Source organism: Clarias gariepinus, chromosome 12, assembly GCF_024256425.1.
Source record: "Clarias gariepinus isolate MV-2021 ecotype Netherlands chromosome 12, CGAR_prim_01v2, whole genome shotgun sequence".
Taxonomy (NCBI): Eukaryota; Metazoa; Chordata; class Actinopteri; order Siluriformes; family Clariidae; genus Clarias; species Clarias gariepinus.
In genome coordinates this window covers 1,353,399-1,375,659 of record NC_071111.1, presented here as the reverse complement: position 1 = coordinate 1,375,659, position 22,261 = coordinate 1,353,399, and the positions used below count along the sequence as shown (strand labels likewise).

At 39.2% G+C, this 22,261-nt stretch overlaps 1 protein-coding gene and 1 long non-coding RNA gene across 9 annotated transcripts in view; both read right to left on the bottom strand.

Moving 5' to 3' along the window:
- Positions 1–22,261, bottom strand: part of LOC128533919 (sialoadhesin-like) — a 75,992-nt gene that overhangs the window by 15,393 nt on the left and 38,338 nt on the right. The gene's annotated exons all lie outside the window — the stretch shown is intronic.
- Positions 16,369–20,750, bottom strand: LOC128533950 (uncharacterized). The gene is made up of 3 exons (XR_008361428.1): positions 20,613–20,750; positions 16,550–19,329; positions 16,369–16,446 (listed from the first exon to the last, which is right to left on the bottom strand). It is a non-coding gene; the product is annotated as an uncharacterized LOC128533950 (long non-coding RNA).

Below are 22,261 nucleotides of genomic sequence, written 5' to 3'. Positions count from 1 at the left end.
TCCCTGCACTGGCTACCTGTTCAATTTAGAATTAATTACAAAATAGTATTACTTACATACAAGGCTTTAAATGGTTTAGCTCCCACATACCTAACCAGTCTTCTGATACGCTATAATCCACCACGTCCCTTAAGATCACAAAACTCCGGACTTCTGGTAATTCCCAGAATTTTAAAATCTACAAAGGGGGGCAGGGCATTTACATATTTGGCTCCAAAGCTTTGGAATAGCCTTCCAGACACTGTTCGGGGAGCAGACACGGTTTCCCAATTCAAAAGTAGACTCAAGACGCATCTCTTTAATCTGGCATTCGCGTAACTCATCCCATAACTTCATACTCCAGTACACCTATCCTGAATGGCAACTACGCTAATTCTCTCCATCTTTTCTGTATTTTTCTACCCATCCTGAGGCATCTGGAGATTGTGCCAGCTTTAGTAGACAAAGGCCAACCCTGTGAGGTTTCTAAGGCATCTTGAGAAGGACCTGCTCCAGCTTCTGCTTTATGATGGCTGGAGCTACCATCCTGCTCCTGTGCTTCCAGTGATCCAGACCCCATCTGCCCTCTGCACCTACTGTTGAACTGAATCTACACAACTTCTGTTATATTGAACTTTCACCTGCACAACACACATGATGTTATTTCTATCTGTTATCACCCAGATGAGGATGGGTTCCCTGTTGAGTCTGGTTCCTCTCAAGGTTTCTTCCTATTGCCATCTCAGGGAGTTTTTCCTTGCCACTGTCGCCGTCACCCTTGGCTTGCTCATCAGAGACATTTTATTCATCATTCATTCATTTAATTATTATCTAGACACATTTTTCTCACACATACACACTTCCAAATATTTTCTTTTCTTTTCTTTTCTAGAAAAAAAAAATCTTTAATTGTTTTTTTTTGTGAAGCTGCTTTGAGACAATGACCATTGTTAAAAGCGCTATATAAATAAAATTGAATTGAATTGAATTGAATTGAATCCTCAATCATACTAGTCAACTCTGCCATTTCTATTGAGAGAGATAAGAGTGATGCAGCACAATTACAGGCAAGCCACACATGGTGTACACAGACAATGGGTAGTAATCCCACAGACTGTGTTGATTTACACAAGCATACACCCTCTGCTGAGTGATAAGATAAACACCTTGATCAATGAGACATTCTGTGTTATGCAGATCCACGACAAAGTAAATATTAGAACTGTTGTGAATTAATATCAGCTCTATCTTACCAATTACAAGACCATCTTCAGTTTGATGAAGAGGAACACACATGTTCCTCTTGTAAAGTGTCACTTTCACTCTCACTTCATGTGTTGCTCTTGTGTTATATGGCTGAAACCGATCACTGATGCACTGCCTGATTTTGTCACTGTAATCATTCTGATAAAAGTCAGTAACTCTTTCTGCAACAACTTCAGGTGGAAAGAAATGGCCTGCGCTTAAGTAAGCTTGAAGGTACTGATGTCTCTCAGCAAATGTAGCACACAAATTCTTAAAATCGTGCAGTTTTCTAGCACTCTATTTAAAGTAGGTATGTTTACTCTCAAACCTTAGTGTCCAAATGTGAATGAGAGGTTCAAAGCAAACTATAAGCTCTGGATAATGGCACAGGTAGTGGTGTTTAGGCTTCAATGGATGGATTTGAAAAACCTTTGAACAGGAATCTAAGTATTTACTGATGAGAACCAACAAATACGCAATCTGCCCAGATGAGATGGCAGGTGCACAGATTATTTCTACAATTTGTTTGAGCTGAAGGACCATTTGCCATACTATGTTATCTGATGGACTGTCAATCTTGTCACCAAAAAGCAGTGGAAGAAATCTAAGTAAACACCAGTTTTAAACTGCATGTCCACTGAGTTTCTCAGACCCTGGTTGCACCTCATTTGGTTTATCACTGGCATCGTTGCCAATATATTTAAAAACTAGTAATGCGGCGATTTAACTTCTGGTATAAGAAATTCTTCTCTGAAACTAATCTGCTGATGTATAGGGACAGATCAGAAGACACAATCCCCTCAAACAGATCATGCCCTAAGCAAGCTCTCTAACTCTCAACAATCGCTACAGCCGTTGATTTTAATCAATAAATCAACGGGAGTAATCCCAAAAACAACGCGAGACAAAAACAAATTCACACGCATAAAGTTTCTTTTTCCAAAATATACCCCAAATATATGCCAATTTACTCCGTAAATGAACTATTGGTTCAAAAACTTTTCTGACCAAGGAAGGAAGTACAATAGCAAAAATAATGCTTAACTTACCTTCATGGAGAGAAAAGGTTAGACGAGCCCCCAGATTGTAAAGTTTTTTTAAAGTTACGTAGTAGAAGAGGCGAGTTGCTCGGTCTGTCCGCTGTGCTTCGGTAAGCTTCTCTGGCGCCAGGAGAGACTCAGTCAAACACACACACACACGTTGTCTGTCAGAAAGGTCTCTGTTTATTAACAGCAAAAGATGGGGTTTATATATGTTTGACCAAACACCTGTACCATAGACATATGTTACTACAAAGAACATGAACCACTGTAAATGTCCTGGTGAGATCCTGAAGAATCAAAGGAGAAGAAGATAGAGAGGTGTCCGTCCAGAGACAGATCACAAGATGTTGGCTCGAGTTAGGGGGAGAGGGGGAAGGAGACAGAGGGGGAGAGAGACATATAGAGAGAATAGGTGAGAGTGGGAGCGTTCACACCTTAAAGAACAGATGCAAGAGGAGACAGGAAGATAGCAGCAGGAAAGATTTAACATGTTAATATCAGATCTATGAGGAAGAGAGCAAGAGAGTAGAAATAACTCCTTTATATATAAAATAATTCTAACAAGCCCTCTTGTGGCTCAGATCCTATTTGACTGATCATTATCAGTTTGTAGATTTAAATAGTGACGGTTCTGCATGTTCTCAAGTAGAGTTTGGTGTTCCACAGGGCTCAGTTTTTGGCCCACTGCTTTTTTCCCTTTATATGCTTCCTCTGGGCAACATAATTCGTGAACATGGTATTAGTTTTCATTGTTATGCTGATGACACACAATTATACAGCTCAAAACCAGATGAGAAAAAAACAGTTTTCTAAAGTTAAGCAATGTGTGCAGGACATAGGAAATTGGATCTTAATTACCTTCCCCACTAGAACCATAAGATATGAGCACATCACCCTGTCTTATCCACACTGCGTTGGCTACCTGTAAAATTTCGCATTGATTTTAAATACTACGATTGACGTATAAAGCATTAAATGGTCTCGCGCCGCAGTATCTGAGTGAACTGCTAATGGCTTACGATCCGCCATGCCTACTTCGATCAAAGGATGCAGGCTGCTTGTCAGTACCACGTATTATGAAAACCACAGCTGGGGGCAGAGACTAACTATAACAGCATAACTAAAAGGGAGAGACAGAAGGAAACACAGACATAAGGGCTCCCTGAGATGTTAAGCAACCAATCACAAATATACATTATGTGACTGTGACCATACCTAACTGTTACCTCTCCTCTTCTGCTCTCCCCTAGGAGTCTGGGGACAGAGTCACTCTACCATGAAGATGGTTCTGGCCTCAACTGATGTTGACAGCTGTTTCTCTGAGGACTTGACTTGGCTGCAGTTGCTCAATAGTTCTGGACTGGGATGTCCTACGAGGCTACCTGAGCCTCCAATAACTACCTGGACTCCATATTAACATTTACATTTATATTTACATTTAGGCATTTGGCAGACGACTTACAAAAATGCTTTAAAGATTACATTACTGGATACATACCTATACTGGGTTAACTAGGTTAATAACTAAGTGCCATTAGTCCAAATACTGGAGAAACAGATATGTCTTGAGTCGTTGTTTAAAGATAGTCAAAGTCTCTGCTGTATGGACATCTAGAGGAAGTTCGTTCTACCACCTAGGTGCCAGAACAGAAGATAGTCTGGATGAATGCCGCCCTCGATCGCTGAGAGATGGTGGGATAAGGCGAGCAGTGCTGGAGGATCGGAGGGAACGTGGTACAGTGCGTGGTGTGATTAGAGCAGAGCGGTAAGTGGGTGCTGGGCCATTTTTAGCTTTGTAGGCAAGCATCAGCGTTTTGAATTTGATGCGGGCAGCTACAAGAAGCCAGTGCAGGGAGCGGAGGAGTGGGGTGGTGTGGGAGAACTTGGGAAGGTTAAAAAAACCTGCTGCATTCTGGATCAGTTGCAGAGGAAGAATCGTGGACAGAGGCAGGCCTGCCAGGAGTGAGTTGCAATAGTCCAGTCTTGAAATAACAAGGGACTGAACAAGCACATGAGTAGCACCTGAGTAACATCAAGTAACATCAACTGTTATACTGAACTGGCTGCCACCTAACACACAGTATGAATGCAGATCAATTCCTGCTCTCTGTTATCACCCAGATGAGGATGGGTTCCCTGTTGAGTCTGGTTCCTCTCAAGGTTTCTTTCTATTACCATCTCAGTTTTTCCTTGCCACTGTCGCCCTCGACTTGTTCACCAGGGACTATTTGCGACAATGACAATTGTTAAAAGCGCTATACAAATAAAATTGAATTAAATATATATGTGTGTTGTGCGTGCATGCGTCTGTCTAGTGTTAACATTTGTGATGTGTGTGTATGTGCGTGTGTGTGAGGGAGATGTGTGTGTGAGAGAGACGTGTGTGAAGGAGACGTTTGGGTGAGAGAAACGTGTGTGTGAGTGTTTACATTTATGATTGTTACCATTTGTGTACGTGTGTAGAATAGGCCACAGATGCTGGAAAAACGGCATCACACTATGATGTCACTGAATATAATGTCACATAAAATATTGCCACACAGAAAGTTATTAACCACTTTCAGCATGAGTTTAAGGCATTATCATGGCTGACCTGTCAAAAAACATCCTCGATGTCTTCAAATCACATTGGGCCAGTTTGGTGGCGAGTGTATAAATGCCCTAGGAGGAGTATATCAAAATCCATTAAGTGTGTTTTTGCAAACAACCCAAAATAACTAACTTCCTGTTGAGTTGAGCCCCGAACGTTGTTTAGCTCAATAAGCTCTAAATGTCTACAGAGTTTTGCATGCGGTAGTGCAAGTGTGTATGAGCTATGCAGCAAAATCTTGTGTGGGGCCCCTGGGGGCCCCCAGGCCACGCAACTGTGCGTGCCAATTGTCATGGGTTTTTGAGTATGTTAAGACCCCAAAAAGCCCAAAAGGGTGGAAAAAAAATATATAATATATATAATAAATAATCTTTAGAAGAACAAGAGGGCCCTCACACATTTATGACATCACTATTAAAACAGCACAAAATTTAAACAACACTATTAAAACAGCTTCTTGGCATCATCGTGCTGATGTAATAGTTTTTGGGCCCTTATTATTGTTTTAGTTTGTTATTTTAATGTTCTCTCTTTTATTATTTAAGTTTCAGGTGTGAATATTTCCTTTATGCTGATTGGTGCTGTTGTCTGAGCTTTCGTAATGTTGTTGATGCTTTGAAGAGGTAAACATAAAGAGGTCTGACCACTGTCGCCGTCACCCTTGGCTTGCTCATCAGAGAAATTTCATTCATTCATCTCGTTATTATCTAGACACATTTTTCTCACACATACACAATTTATTTACTAATTATACACAATTAATTACTATTAATATATTTTTTTTTTATTTTTTTTTTATTTATTTATTTTTTTTATTTCTTTCATCTTTGTGAAGCTGCTTTGAGACAATGACCATTGTTAAAAGCGCTATATAAATAAAATTGAATTGAATTGAATATAACTTATATCCTTGGCCCTGCATATTTAATTTTAAAGTAGAGTATTATATTTTCAGGCAGCATGGTGGTGTAGGTTTTAGCACTGTGGCCTCGCACCTCCCAGGTTAAGGGTTTAATTCCTACTTCAGGTCTGTATGTGTGTAGTTTGCATGTTTTTCCTCTCACAGTAGAAAGATATGCAGTGTTTTCCATTCATACCTTGAGTCTCTTTGGATATATTCCAGGCTTCCTACAACCCAGTACAGAAGAAACATTATAGGGAAAGAGTGATAAAATCTTATTTCCTTTTATTGTTTTACAGGAAGAAGACAGAGAGTCTGTGTATGTGAACGGAACAGGTTTATTAGGGTCACTTCAATACTCCACTGCAGTGGTTAATCATGAAACAGGGAATGACATCAGAGGGGTGTCTTCTGACAATGCCTTATATAACATGGTCCACCACGGCTCTGAATAACAGACCAAGGGAGGAACTGGAAGAGCAGCACTCCAGGTTGTCTAGGAAGAATTCCTGATTAATATGGAGAGCGTAATGATGCAAAACTAAAGCAGAGGAGGAGGTACTGTATGGAAATTTCACACGTCAGCCGGAAATAAAGCAACCTCAGTTTAGATAAAGATGATGTGGGTGATTAAGTTAGATAGAATAAAAAATTACCAAAGGTTAAAGAGGTCCTATTATGCTTTTTTAATTATGATCTTTCATGCAGTGTGTCACGTAGCTGTATGTGAACATAAACTATCTGCACTATCTGTGACCCTGACAGTGCACGATAAATGGAGTTTTTGTCTATTAAAAAAAAGAATCGGCTCACATTCGCCTAAACGAGTCGTTAGCAAATCTATTTTTACTCTGTTACGGATCCACATCACTCCGTAATATATTTGCATAATGTCCGCCCACGTTCTACGTCACGAACAACTTGCATCTTACAATTAACGCTACCACACTCTTGTTAATGTGACCGAGCATTCATGCCAGGTTCGCTTAAACACTTTAAATGTAATATATAAAAACAAAAAAAACGTGAGCAAACGAAATCCGTTTTAACTGTTTATTCTCCACCATTCACCAAAACTGAACTTAAAACTCGCGGAGTGGCAAGGCGCATGCGCACTTCGCGTGTGCGGATAAATTTTTTTCCCTCGGGGCATGCCGAAGCATGTGCCGTGCCACTTCGCAAATTTTTTTTATATATATAATTGTTTTGGGAATTTTTTCCCGATTTTCTCCCTAATTTAGTCGTGGCCAAGCTACTACTACCATTCAGCCGACTATCATGTGTTTCCTCCGAACCGCGTGACGCCAGCCGACTGCATCTTTTTTTCGAACTGCTTGCTCACGCACCGTTAGCCCTCCAGCTGTGAGAGGTTACAGCATCACCCGGGGATCAAACCAGCGATCCCCGGATGATAAGGCAAGCACACACAGATGTTCCACTTCGCAAGTTTTAAATGCCCTTCCCCTGACCTGCCTTCAAAGTAACAGCCGGGAAAGAGCGTGGAGGAGTAGTAGTAATGGTGGAACAGCGCTGCAGTTATTTGTTTGGACGAGAGAAGGAGAGATTGTTGTGGATCATTTTCTTTCGAAGATTTTTTTAACCAGATTATCTTTGACTGGACATATTGTATGGATTTCTCACCCTCCGTCATCGGCCTCTTGGACTTCCTTAACCCCGGTGAGACCGAACCATACTCGCTATACTTGGATAACACACATACAATAAACACGGACTTCGGACATTTTCCTTATTCAGCACTCATTCGCATACATACCGTTTATTATATATAGTTTGTAAATATTGGTTATATCTTTGTTTGGTTGTTGTGCACCTTTTTCATTTACTTTATTTAGTTTTGTATAATACATGTTTGCTTTATCTACTGTACTTGTTTGTGTTTGTCCTTTTTGCTTTTTTTTTGGTATGTACACATATACAATAAACACGGACTTCGGACATTTTCCACTCACTCGCGTTCATGCACACATACTGTTTATTATATGTAGTTTGTAAATATTGTTTATATCTTTTTTTGGTTGTTGCGCACCTTTTTCATTTACTTTATTTAGTTTTGTATAATACATGTTTGCTTTATCTACTTTGTGTTATTTCTTTTTGCTTACTGGCCTTTTAACGCAACACAGACACAAAGATAAAAGACCTCTTAAGTTTTGTAGCCACAGTTAATTTAAAATTAGCTGGTCGTTACACGGTAAAACCGACGCCATCTTTTCTATGTATTGACGCGTCTCCAGAGCCGTTGTTCAGTTATGGTCATGGGCGTTTGGTTTTCTGACACACGCTGTAGCAGTAGACCAATCATAAATCACCGTGCCATCTGACCAATCACAGCAGTGAGGGCTCACGGAAAGGCGGGGTTTAGACAGACTGAATCTTCAAACTGCTTCACACGAGTCGTTTACGAATCATTTAGAAATGGAGTAAAATTAAATCTATTTTTGGTGAAAACTAAAGTGTTTTTTGACCTTGCATACATGTAAACCTGTTTTAAGAGACTCATTAAGCAATATTAGCAACCTTAAAATGGCATAATTGGACCTCTTTAAAGACAAACTTCAGAGCAGCTCAAACAGTTAGATGGAGTTGAAAGCATTTACACACAAGTTAAACCTCAAACATGAACATAAATAAATATATAGAAAGGTTCAGTGTTTAAAACCACTTTTTTATGTTAAGTAAGAGTCAAAGTGTTAATTTTTATTAGTTTATATATATATATATATATATATATATATGTGCTGCATGATTAATGATATCGCAATCACAGTCGCGATGTCAGCCTATGCGATTACATTACAGCAAATGTTGCGATTATATTAAATAAACAAATGCGTTCGCGGACGTAACAAGACATTCATTCTAAGAGTGCATGGCCATTTCTTATCTCAAAAATAAAAAGTGTGGAGACGGAAGAAAATGGATACAGAAGAGAACGACGCTGAATTTGTGCTCAGAAAAAATGCAACCTCTGTTATTTGGCGATATTTTGGTTTCAGGATATCGGACACTAAGCAGAAAGAGCTACTGCGCAAAATTGGCAAAACTAAAGTCGCTACATCAGGTGGCAACACGACAAATTTATATCAGCACCTGAAGCAACACAGAAAAGTATGATAAATGCATGGCGGTAAAAGCCAAGAGTAGTAAAGAGACCGAACAAAACAAAGCAGAACCCAGTGTGAGCAGAACAAAAACACATTATTACAGATGTGTTTGTAAGTCTCAGTAAGTGACGTAGCGACGTTCAACTTGAAATAACTGCAGTGAAATTCTTTTTAACTCCTACGGACCTTTGGTCAAGCAGGACGACTGAGACATATATTAGCCTAACCGCGCACAATGAGTTTGAACTGAAAAGCCGTTGCCTGCAAACATCGTATCGAGATCAATTCCTGCTCTCTGTTTCACCCAAATGAGGATGGGTTCCCTGTTAAGTCTGGTTCCTCTCAAGGTTTCTTCCTATTGCCATTTTAGAGTTTTTCCTTGCCACCAACACCCTCGGCTTGCTAATCAGGGACAATCTTACTATTTTCTCATTAACACATTTTTTCTCACTCACACACCTCCATAAATTTTCTTTTCATTTTGTGAAGCTGCTTTGAGACAATGACCATTGTTAAAAGCATTATACAAATAAAAATGAATTAATAATTATATTGGCAATAAAAACTTTTTTAAAAATTGTGGAAATTGTGGATAAAGGATGTGTTTAAGTTTATATATAGTGATGATGTGCCCACATACAGCATTTTGGTTCTAGTGAGGACTCTCGCTGCTGCATTCTAAACGAACTGAAGCTTGTTTACACACCTAGTTCAACATTCAGACAATGGTTGTTGTTGTTAGTCTTTCAGCTGCTGCGATCGCTAAATAACCTTCCTGACACACCCCTCCCATCCTTCCCAATAGTACAACTTAAACATGATGAAAGCGTCAGAGTCTGTGTTTAATTCCTGCCTCCGATCAGTGTGCATGGGGCTTGCATGTTCTCCCTGTGCTTGGTGGGTTTCCTCTGGGTACTCCGGTTTCCTCCAAAAGACATGCAGATTAGGCTAATTGGCGTTTCCAAATTGCCTGTAGTGAGAGTGTGTGTGTGTGTGTGTGTGTGTGTGTGTGTGTGTGTGCCACACCTCGTGGCCTATGTCTGCTTGGATAGACTCCGCTCCAGCGACCCTAAATACAGGATAAAGCAGTATAGATGATGAGTAAGTAAATAAGCATAAATAATATGATTATAATTTATATAAGTGACAAGATGCTCCGACCTCTTTTTCTTTCTTTATTTATTTTTTTAATTTTGTTTTCAATAACTTAAACCTGGCAAATTTCTCACCATTAAGTACATTAGGTACGATAGAGATACTCTTATTTCTATTGATATACAATGTACCCACAATTCAAGCTGGCCGTGTGAGATCCTAAGTCTAAACAAACCACGCGACGCGAAGCGGCGGCCCCGAGGGAAACGAGCCGGCGTCACACCACACACCTCTGCCAAGCATCCTGCTCGCCAACGTCCAGTCACTGGAGAACAAGCTTAATGACCTCAGGGCCAGGATAAAGTTCCAGAGGGACATTCGGGACTGTAATCTCCTCTGCTTCACCGAGACATGGCTGAACCCAGCGGTGCCGGACCACGCCATCCAGCCGGCCGAGTTCTTCTCGGTTCACCACATGGACAGGACACGGGACTCGGGAAAGTCAAGGGGAGGCGGCGTGTTTAATGGTGAACAGCAGCTGGTGCAACAGCGCAAGCTTTGTTTCTCTAACATGCTCCTGCACACCCAACCTGGAAATACTGTCCATCATGTGTCGTCCTTTTTACCTTCCTCGGGAGTTTACATCGGTCATAATCAGCGCTGTTTATATTCCACCACAAGCGGACACGGACACTGCCTTATGCGAGCTGCAAAATCTGCCAAATCAAGACACTAAATGACACAAAATGTCACACAACCTGATAAAGATATTAAGTGTCACACTGCTCAACTGAAAGTATGATTTATATGATTTATAAGTCCAGAGCACTGTGACAATCTTCTAGTAAAAAGAATTACTCAAAAAGAAAATGAAAAATGTTAAAGGGAAAATTGGTTGCTTGCTGTATGTAAGGGCTACAGGAAGAGAGCTGGGAAAGTTTTTTTTTTTTTTTCTCACCGATTACATCAGTCTTCTCTTGTGGTGGATGTCCAACAAGTTTGTCCAAAGTCTGCAACTCCTGAAGCTGATTAGTATCTAATGAAACAAAGAAAATGTATTAAAACATTTGAGATTTACCTAAACACCATTCAGCTACTCCATTCACAACTGTCTGGAGGTTGAGAGGTGGGCTTGAGCTCATGGGCTGGTGCTTACCTGACTGATGATGTGGTGCTGATGGAGACTGAAAAATGTATATAATTACCAAGATAACCTTAACACAAACAAACATATTGGTCATTATTTATAGAATATAATTTAACTGATGTCTCTAAAGTTACATGTTCTGGTAACCATGGTTAAACACTGAACACTCCATAATAAAACTACTTTTCCAAAAACTGATCATGCAGTAACATTAACTTACTATTAAAAAAAAAAAAAAGATCAAAAGTAAATTAATATGTCAAACCACACTGGTCACCTTAGAACCAGCCTAATAATAATACTGTAACCAGTTGTTACAGTGTGATTTTTACCATTACAAAACAAACAAACAACAAAAAATAACTTTCAACCTCATTAATGTTAGTTACCTAGACATGCTAATCCACATGCTAAACCACAGGTAGTATTTGAATTTATCCGTATGTGAAGAGGAAGATAAAGTATATAAAAAAGTACTAAACACTCTTTAGTGTAGATGGCACTGTTTGTCAGAGAACCCTAGTGCTTAAACCCCAAAGCATTTAAAGCACATATAGAGTGACATTTTTTAGCACAACCTAGGCAATATAATGAACTTGGATTTATTCCACTTCACCTAACTATAAACAAATAACTGAGCAAAAATTTTTTAAAGGATCATGTAGGCAAGAAATAAAACAGATTGATAAGATCACGTGTGACCATGTAATTTTTTTTTTTTTTTTTAGTAATGATGAGATTAATTCAACCGTTATATCAGAAAACACAAATGCACAGTTGCAAGTACTGTATACTTTACACTGCTTTGGGGGAAAAAATACGTGAGTCGCACACAAGACAAATATGAAGTCTCTCTGAGATTTAGAGGTAATGAGCTATATTTGAGACACCTCTGAGATGAGGCAAAAAAAAAGGCCTAAATTTCTTTCAAGTCTTAAAGACGGTTTATTTCTGTCTAGGAGACAAAGAAGAGATAAACATGAAATCTTATCTTAGAGTTTCCTTAATCAGAGCACACAGACAAGGTAAAAGTGTGTATAATTCTTAAACATGCATAAAGTCTCAATAAAACAATTATAAGTATAAATATAATATTTTTTCTCTGCATTGCAATATATATATAAATATATGGATTTACAAGTCCACGTGACTGCAGTGATAATTGCACATAAAAAACAAGAAGTTTAACATATCAAGACATGGGGTTTAAAACTGTTTACATTTTCATTGGAATCAATAAAGTATCTCTCTCTCTCTCTCTCTATATATATATATATATATATATATATATATATATATATATATATACACTCAGCAAAAAAAGAAACGTCCTCTGACTTTCAACTGTTTTTACTTTCAGTAAACTTAATGTGTAAATATTTGTATGAACACTAAAAGAGTCAACACCATAAGACATAAACTAAAAATGTTTCCCAATGTGTCCCTGAATGAAGGGAGGCTCAAAATCAAAAGTACCAGTCAGTATCTGGTGGCCACCAGCTGCTTGAAGTACTGCAGTGCATCTCCTCCTCATGGACTGCCTATTGCGGACAGTCTGAGCACTGATGGAGGGATTGTGTGTTCCTGGTGTGACTCGGGCAGTTGTTGTGGCCATCCTGTACCTGTCACGCAGGTGTGATATTCGGATGTACCGATCCTGTGCGGGTGTCGTTACACGTGGTCTTCCACCGCGAGGATGATCGGCCGTCCTTCCCGTCTCCCCGTAGCGCCGTCTTAGGCGTCTCACGGTGCGGACATGGCGATTTATTGTCCTAGCCACATCAGCAGTCCTCATGCCTCCCTGCAGCATGCCTAATGCACGTTCACACAGATGAGCAGGGACCCTGGGCATCTTTCTTTGGGTGTTTTTCACAGTCGGTAGACAAGTCTCTTTAGTGTCCTGCGTTTTTAGAACTGTGACCTTAAATGCCTACTTTCTGTAAGCTGTTAAGGTCTTAACGACCATTCCACAGGTGCATGATAATTAATTGATTATGGTTAATTGAACATGCATGGAAAACATTGTTTAAACCCTTTACAATGAAGATCTGTTAAGTTATTTGGATTTTTACTATTGTTTAATATTATTGTTGAAATACACAGTCCTGAAAAAGGGACGTTTCTTTTTTTGCTGAGTATATAAACAGAAGGCTTGTTTATTTTATAAGTTTTCAGGACATTTTTCATGAATTAAGGAACGTATTTATCTACACTGCAGTTTTATTTTATGTTTATATTGTGGCTTGGGCGGGGCGGCGGCTGACAACCAGCATGCCTTGCGGGGATGTCTGTGTGTTCACCATGTTGGGGAAAGGTGTTTGGGTTAGTGGCTTCGGCCCTGTTTGTGTGTGGTGTGTGTGTGATGTGTTGAATGTGCTCTGGTTCAAGCTTAGGTTGAATTGGAGGTAAAGGTTTCGTGTGAATGTGCTGCTTATGCTTTTGTGTGACTGTGTGTACAAAATAAAGTACTCCCAGCCATTGCATTGGGCAGCAAGTAAGCTCACTCATCTCTCCAACATCCTTCTCGGTGGTAAAATGCTACAATATTTAAAGGGGTCATATGGTCCTACATGCACTTTATCAAGCTGTTTGGACTAAAATGTGTTAGGAGAGTGTGTACACAACCACTCTACGATGATAAAGAGCCGCCCAGTGATTTTCTTTTCATTCATCAAAATAACATGCCCCTTCTGAAATCAAATGCCTGTCGATGTGATGCCACACCGACAGAGGCCGCTCCTACTATAGTTGATTGACACTGGTGTTTTAGCAAAGACCCGCCCCGAGTGCGAAGAAGCTGTCAGCCATTGTTTTTCGCCGCTGGAGCAAAATGCCGCCTAAGCGAGTGTTGTGTACAGTTGTTGGGTGTAATAACGAACACAGCGGTCGTCATTCACTACCGACATCTGAGCCGCTGAGGACGCAGTGGCTGAATTTAGTCCCCGCCGATCTATCTAAATGCGTTCATGTTTGCGCCAATCATTTTTACCGGACTGCTTTATAAACGCGGGTCAATATAAAGCAGGTTTTACTAGGAAGCTGCTCCTAAAAAATGGATCTGTACTAACGCTTCGTGTTCCTGCTTCATCTTCACAAGGCTCGTTGAGTGTGATTTATTTTTCTATGAATCTTTGCAAATCGCCTTTTCTATTTTCTAATAATCACGATGAATGCGGAGTGTAAGTTAACTTACACTCTAATAGAACATGGTTATGTCGTCTTCTCTGTGTACATCCGTCTCTATATAATCCCTAATCGCCCGTTTATAATAAACAATGCATTAAGGTGATTGTCTAGTTGCAAACTGTGTACGTAGACGGAAAACTATATTATGCTTACCTTTGTAACGCTAGATGGTTTCTAATGGTGTCTGTCGAAGATTAAGAAGTCATGTAAACACATCAGTAAACACATCGCGTCCGTATCTCTCTCTGTAAGCTTCTCCGCTTTTTTGTTGTTGCTCGCGGCAGCGTAACAGCCCGTTAATTCATGCCCATGCAGTGATAAGAAAGACAAACGAGTCGATGCATGTCCATTTTTTTTATTTCTGCGTTGTCAGGTGATATTACAAACTTCCAGGTAGGTTCCGTACTTAAATCAAACCAAAAACTACTTAAGAAAACAGGTTCAGTCTCTATATTCCATCTTATCTCACATTTTCGCGTTTTCGCACTTTGGACTGCATTACCCACAAAGCATGCCTGCACTGGACTGAACTCCCATGGCTATACCCCACGTGTGTTGTGAAGACACGCCCCATAGCACTGGGGGGTGGGCTCAGCAGAGATCATAAGCATTTACAGGAGCATGTACGGAAATAGGTTGCTGAGAACAGAGTTTTTTTACACAACCATTGAGAATTTTTAATTAAAGTATATAACTTTAATTCATTAGGACCCTAATTCGTTAGGACCCTAAAGAATCATATTAACATTTAATAAAAAATGGGATTGGATGACCCCTTTAAGGCATGCATTCTAACGGATGTGGATGTGGTGAAGTTTTGTGTAAGGAGACGTGTCTGTGTATCATTAGAGAAAGGAGTCTCCAGTGTCAGGTGCTCTGTAAGAGTCAGAGGTGAAGCTGTAACTTCTCCCACATATTTAGGACAGAGGAGTTTATGCTTCTTTGCAGTTTCTTAATTTCAAACATGACAAGCCGTGTTTATCTTATTAACTTTTATTAGGACAGAGAATAAAGAGAGACTGCTGAGAGAATAATGGTTATAACTGCTATAACATAAGAGACAGGAACTCATTCATCTTATTGATGTTCTGCATGACTAAGTGTAGCTGTAAATGTGCAATAAATAAAATGTTATATGGCAAGTTAATTTAAAAACAATAAATTAATCACCATCCAGGACATGAGAGTAACTTATAGTAAACCATTACTAGATGACATGAATTATCACCACAGGAGCCTTTAAAGAAACCTCAAAAGTTGTTTTATCACCACAGGAAACAGAGTAACATCAGACATCTAGCGCGCAAGATGCTGAGGATCCTCAGGAACACTGATGTCGGATATTCCTCCGGTGGAGAAAAAAAAAAAACAAGGTTTTTCCAGAGGGTTCCCATCATGATAACTGATGTCAGTAATGCTACAGGTGAGAGTGATGAAGTCATGCCAATATGGTGGTGGACAGAGCTCCTCAGGACGCTGAAGATCCAGGAGTCAAATACACCACCAGATCAGCATTTTGAAAACAATTGTTTAGCAAATGAATGATTATTAAAGGTTGAGCTATTTATTGATGTTCTAATTTACACTTCATTTACACACACAAACGCATCACAGGAAGAAAAGCTAGAAGTGAGAAATGTGTTTAATCCTTAAATTACTCAAATCTTGTGCCAGTGGATTTGTTGGATCTGTTGCATATCTCAGCTTCTTTTATTTTTCTAACAGAGGCACCACCTCATCCAGTTTAGTTCCTCAGAGTTTCAGAACCCTGCTCCTATTCAGCACCTTGTGTAGTTCAGTTGTGTCACTGCCCTCTAGTGGAGAGACAGCCAATTACACTTACAAATGTATGAACAAAATGCATTGTACGTTATGGTTTAATGACATGAAAACCTGCATTGATACTAGGCCACGCCCACGAATGTGTCATAGTGTCACAAGGTAATTATGGAACTATAATTTAACATTAAATGGAGACATGCTGTAAAAAAATATTTTAATGATACAAACAGTACAAACGATCATCCAAGCATTAAAGGCAAACAGAAACACAGAGCCTCAGGATAAATAAAACAGCGCCTTTTGTGGATTTAGAACAAATTCTCCAGGACCTCAGGTGATACTGCAGGGTTCAGCTGTCAGAAGATAAGAGATCTCAGCAGTAAGAGATACCTCACTTTCTCTAAACATAGGAGCTAAAGCAATATGCTTACTAATGTCAAAGCCAGATGAACTTACAGCTGAAGAGCCGCTAGGTGCGGGTGGAGGGTCACTGGCCTGTACAGGGGTTGTAGGTGCAGGATGCAGAACAGGGGATGATGCACGAACAGGAGACAGAGGGCCACGAACAAGAGATTCTGAAGATGGCTTACTCCTTAATAAGTCCAATATAAACAAGCAAAACACCATAACAAGTCAAGCAGTTGTCTCTCGAGCAGCAGGCAGGATGGCGTTTAAATAGTGCTGCACAAAGTGCTAGTCCAATGGCAACACAGGAGGCGGGAGTACGGCACACAGGTTTAGGAAGTTCTTGTCCAATAGAGATACAGGAGGTGGGAGTACGGCACACAGGTTCAGGAAGTGCTTGTCCAATGGAGGTACAGGAGGCTTGAGTAAGGCACACACCACTGACTGATCCTCCAATCAGCACCCGTCTCCATGGTAGAGGCCAATTAAACCTGCTTTACAAACAGAGAGAGGGAAACACACCCAAGAGAGCAGGCAACACAGAAACACGTATTTCTCTGTAGCTCACACATCTTTTACACTTGTCCCCCACAAAAGGACAAAATTGCAGTACAGGCAGTGCGCAATGTTGGACATAGAATTGTTGCAGCTTCGTTTTGACAGACAGAGACAAATAACGGGATTTCCATTTAAATAAACAGCTTATTTTTCATTACATCATGGATTTTTTAAAAGTAACATTTTTTTTTAAGGATTGTGTTGCTACAATGTTTTGTTAAGAATTAAACTCCTAAAAAACAGTTTGGTTATCATTAAAGATTAATGCGTTTTTGTTAGGGAGCTGGATAAGGGCTTCTATCTGTACACTTCACAACTTAAACACACTAACCCACAGTTGCACTAATTATTCTAAATAATCAATGAGATCAATTAGGGAAGTGCGTAAGAGAATGAGACAAAACCCTTAAAATTCTGTAGTGTGAAGTTCATCTTTATGATGAACTCCCGAGATGAGAGAGGGGTGTGGCAGTGCTCAGACTCTCTCTGCATTAGTTTAGGGAAAGGTTCTGTGTTAAACAGACTCTGAAGGGCGTGTTCCACCCTGTGCAGGAATAAAGCCCTGAGGGTTCTGGTTCAGTCTCTTACACACTTCTTTCATTAATATTATTAATTATTCAGAATAATTAGTGTAGTACTGCAGTGTATAACGACAGATCAATACTGACCCGAGACCTCATTCATCACATTATTCTTATACAGGCTGAAGAGTGTTTACAGGGAGAAGCTGGTATTTGTATACATCCTGAAATGTAATGAAAATCTAATAAAATTATTTATATCCTACACCGTGACTCTGACAGTGTGTACATTTCAGTTGAATAACTGATAGAAACCTCCATTCATGGTAGACAATGCTTACTGTACAGGTCTATATGGAAGTGTATTTATACCTCAGAAACGTCTGTCTGAGGAAGGACGAGAGTGAAGTGGGAACTTACACTCCTGTTACACTGTGTACATTGACATTATAAGACATTATAATAACTATTTATTAATAACTCTAACACCAGAGTTTGCAGCGCTCCTTATTCCTGAGTCTGAACATGGCTGAGAGTTACACTGATCTCCAGTGTATGAGGAGACACCTTCACCTGCTGAGACTTACAAACCCATCATGGACAGGAAGAGTGAGTGTGTGTGTGTGTGTGTATATGGGGCACGGTGTCCAATGACGCGCACAGACACAGACACAAAAAGCAGGCTGATACAGAGAGACAAAATTAATATTTAACCTCTCTACTGAGACTTGCTTTTGCTTTATACGCAGTGTACACACACATACAGACATAACAGATGTTTTTTACGCACACACGTGGTCACAGTGCTATAGTAAACAGTATATGCAAACAGTATACGGATGTTGATTATACCAGTAAGAGATGATCACTAAGACCCAGCGGAGGAGACGATTACCCACAGCGCAAGAGAGAGAAAAACCGCATGCGTGATACATGATACTCGGTACTCGTAAACCGAGACTTGTTCGTTCTTTAAGTTGAAATTTATTAAAAATCTTTGCTCGTCTTGTGAAAAACTCTCAAACTGTGTGCAATCCAAGGTTTCACTGTAATTTGTGCTTGACAATTCATTAAAAAAAAAAGTCTAATTAAAAATTTGCCTAGACAATAATGTTTATGAGAATATTTGTTTATTGTTGTGTTTGTATATGTTTAGGAATTAGAGTGTTTATAATTGTAATCTGTAAGTAAGGTTTAGTTTGTGTGTTTACCATAATTTGTTAATTTGTCCATACTTTTTATATAGGAATATTGTTTTGTTATTGTTTAAGTTGAAAATTCCAAATTTTAATTGTATTGTTTATTAGTACTTTTATAATTTAAATTAGTAAATCAGTTTAATCTCCGTGTGTGTGAACAAAGTCGAGCTAATTTTTAAATTCAAATTCAAAAATCTAATTATCTTTTTTAACATTTGTGTGCTAGGATTTCCTCTGCTCCAGCCTGAGTGATTAATAAACACCTCGTAAGGAGTTCCTGTAACTCTCGTGTAGTTCGAACTGGATGTTCTTTACATACAGTAAGGTCCTGAGGGAACACACACACACACACACAGGGTTGGTTCATAGTGTGTGTGCATCTTTTTGTTTTGTTTTTTATCAAGAATAGATCACATGACCTCAGTCATGTCAGTAAATTTCTCAGTAGAGTTTAACATGCAGTCTACTGGTGTGTGTGTCCGTCCTCTTCACGCTTCTTCCCGAAATAACGAGCGACATTACCGAACACGATGGGCTTCACAATGGTCACGCCCTGAAAACAAACAGTGTTAATCTAACACACGTCTCTACAGGAGCAGATAATCCTCCATCTATACAAGTAAAGAAAGGTTTAATTCTAAACAGAATAGACTAAATCTCCTGCAGTCCTTAGATCTCTGTCTGAAGTTTAATCTGCACCATCAGTGAATCTAAATGTGGAGTAAAAGTGATGTTATGAACAGTTATGTGTGGGATTTAATAATCTACTGTAAAATAATCTACTAATGCGCTACTGTCTCAATGTAAACAAACACCTGCACCAATAGATATTAATTAGAAAAGATAAAGTGAATATTTTGACTGGGATTAGTTCATATTTTCACTTTGGCTGAAATAACAGCGCTGAAGTGGTATAAGTGAATTTTAACACGCTGGAGTGGTTTTAAGACAAAACTTCATCTTTATCCTTTGATCTACTTTTTCCATTTCTCATCTGTGATTCACTCTCCGATTACCGAACAGGGAGTGTATTTGTCTGAGCACCAAAGAAGGACAACTTAGTGTAAACAAGGCGTAAGATACTCAACCTTACAGAATGGGATTTCTTTGTATTAATAAGTTAGACAGAGAGTTCTGCTGTACAGAGAGACACACAGACATGTACGTGGGCTTCAACCTCAAATAATAATCATCATCATAATAATATCACTGATTACATTAAAGATCAGCAGATTATTATTAGATTTAACATTTTAAATATTTATACAAACTCTTTACCAATCAATGACACAAGCCACATATTTAATAAAACAATCCAATATCGCGTTATTAATTTATTTAGTTTATATAATAAAATAAAAAGTCAATGTTACTTTTATGCTTAAACACAAGGTTTACCATATATCATTTATATTTGGGTGTAAAGTTTATTTATTACTTTCTAACGCTTTGATTTCCTCAAACTTTATGGTACATTGTGTGTTTAATCTGAAATAAAATGAACTAAGCAAAAGCAAGTCGTTTTTATCAACAGTAATAAAAAACGCCTTTTATTAACACTGTTATGGACCCGCATGAGCTCTCTGGGATACCGTAGCTCTGTTTCCATGGCAACTCTGCTTCCATTCTTTCACTACTGTCGTAAAATGACAACGCTAATGCGAAAAACAAACACATCCCGTTTAAACTATACAATCACAATTTATAAAACACACACATGTATATATAAACACTACACAGATTAAACACACAAGACAAACCGCTAAACTTTATAAACAGCTGAAGCTACCGCTAGCATTGTGCTCCCTATGCTAAGCTAACTGTTTATCGTCAGACCTTGACGCGGCCTCCAGAATCCGGACCGAATTCAGCCATCCTCTTAAACATAGTACAGCCAGAGGGAGAGTTAAATCCGGGGCTGTTTATAACGGAGTGACTCTGAGCTGTGGAACTGAGTAAAGTCGGAAACTGCCATGAAGCAGACGTGCGAGACTGAACACGCATGCGCGCGGGTCTTCATAATAAAAGTCCTGTCGGTGTTTCTGAGAACTGAAGCGAAATATTACCACAATATCACCACAACATACAATAAAATATTATATTCTACTGAGTATTATTAATATTATTATTATCAAAGTAACATTATATTCTTCGCCTCAACATGGGTGGAAAAAGAATAAAAATGGTTGAAAAAAAATCACCTAGAAATTGCTTGGAACAAAAAAACGCCATTTTTTGTGGAATCTCGTGAACATTTCGATAGATATCACAAACATATCTTATTTGTGTCGCCATCATGAATTAACAATACTAAAAAAAACAAAAAAAAAAGGGGAAAATTTAAGACTGGAATTATTCAGTCATATGGAAATTTATAACTGGCTCGTACTTTCACTTTACAAAAGGCAGCAATTTTATCAAAAGGCTGATAAACGCGTGTTGTACAGTATATACAACGCAACAGCGCACTCAGTTACTGTAATCCCTCTTCTCACCTTTGATGTAGGTGTAAAGTTATCAAACCAGTTTCGCGGATGGGGAAATTGGCAGAATTGAGGCGTTTAAAACGATTTAACAAGACCGAGCAGACGTCTCTGCCTAAAATGTATTTCGCCAGCTAAAGAATAAATAGAAATAAAATATTTAATGGTACCAATCAACTCAGACTGCATAATTAATTTGTGTGTAATTCACAAATTTACTGAATATATTATGTTTTTGTGTGTATACAGTATGTGTTTGTATGTGAATATATTATATAAGTATGTGTTTGTGCACGCGTCTCATATGTAACATTCATATAAAATGCAATTCATGCCGTGTATGTTGTTAAAGTATTTGTGGATATGTATGTAACGCCGCGGCTCGCGCGAGTGGCAGAGCCGCGCATTAACTGTTCAGAACAGTCCGGGTCGTGATAGCGCGACACTCCGTGTGATCATTCGGTCGCACCAGTAAAAGGTGTCAGGGCCAAAGACAAAGCGCACTGGAGAAGACACAGGCAAAGCCCAAGCCTCTGTCTGTCTAAGACACCTGCGAGAAAGTGAGGGAGAGACACGCATCAGTTTAGCGCGTGCTTTCGGGTTAAAGCGCACAAAGCACAAACTCTCTCTCTCTTTCTACTATAAATCCTCAGTAAGGGCATAAGCCCCGAGAGCATCTTTAGTTTTTTCGTTTTTTGTTTTTGTTTCCAAAATCCTGTCCGTTCTCGCGTAGACGGCGGAGCTCTGTTTATTTTGTGTTTTCAGTTTTCTTTTGGTTTAGTTTTAAGTTTATTAATTAATAATCCCACGCTATCTTCAAACGGAAATGTCTTCCGGTGTCTGTCATAAGCTCTCACAGCAACTCCTATTTCATTGACCCCGTCTGAAGCCCTGCGTCAGGGCTATTATAATCAGTAAAACATCTCTTGAGGTGAATCTCCACACTGCACCCCCTAACAATATAATTAGTAAAAAAAAAAAATTAAATTAAGGATGTCTTGA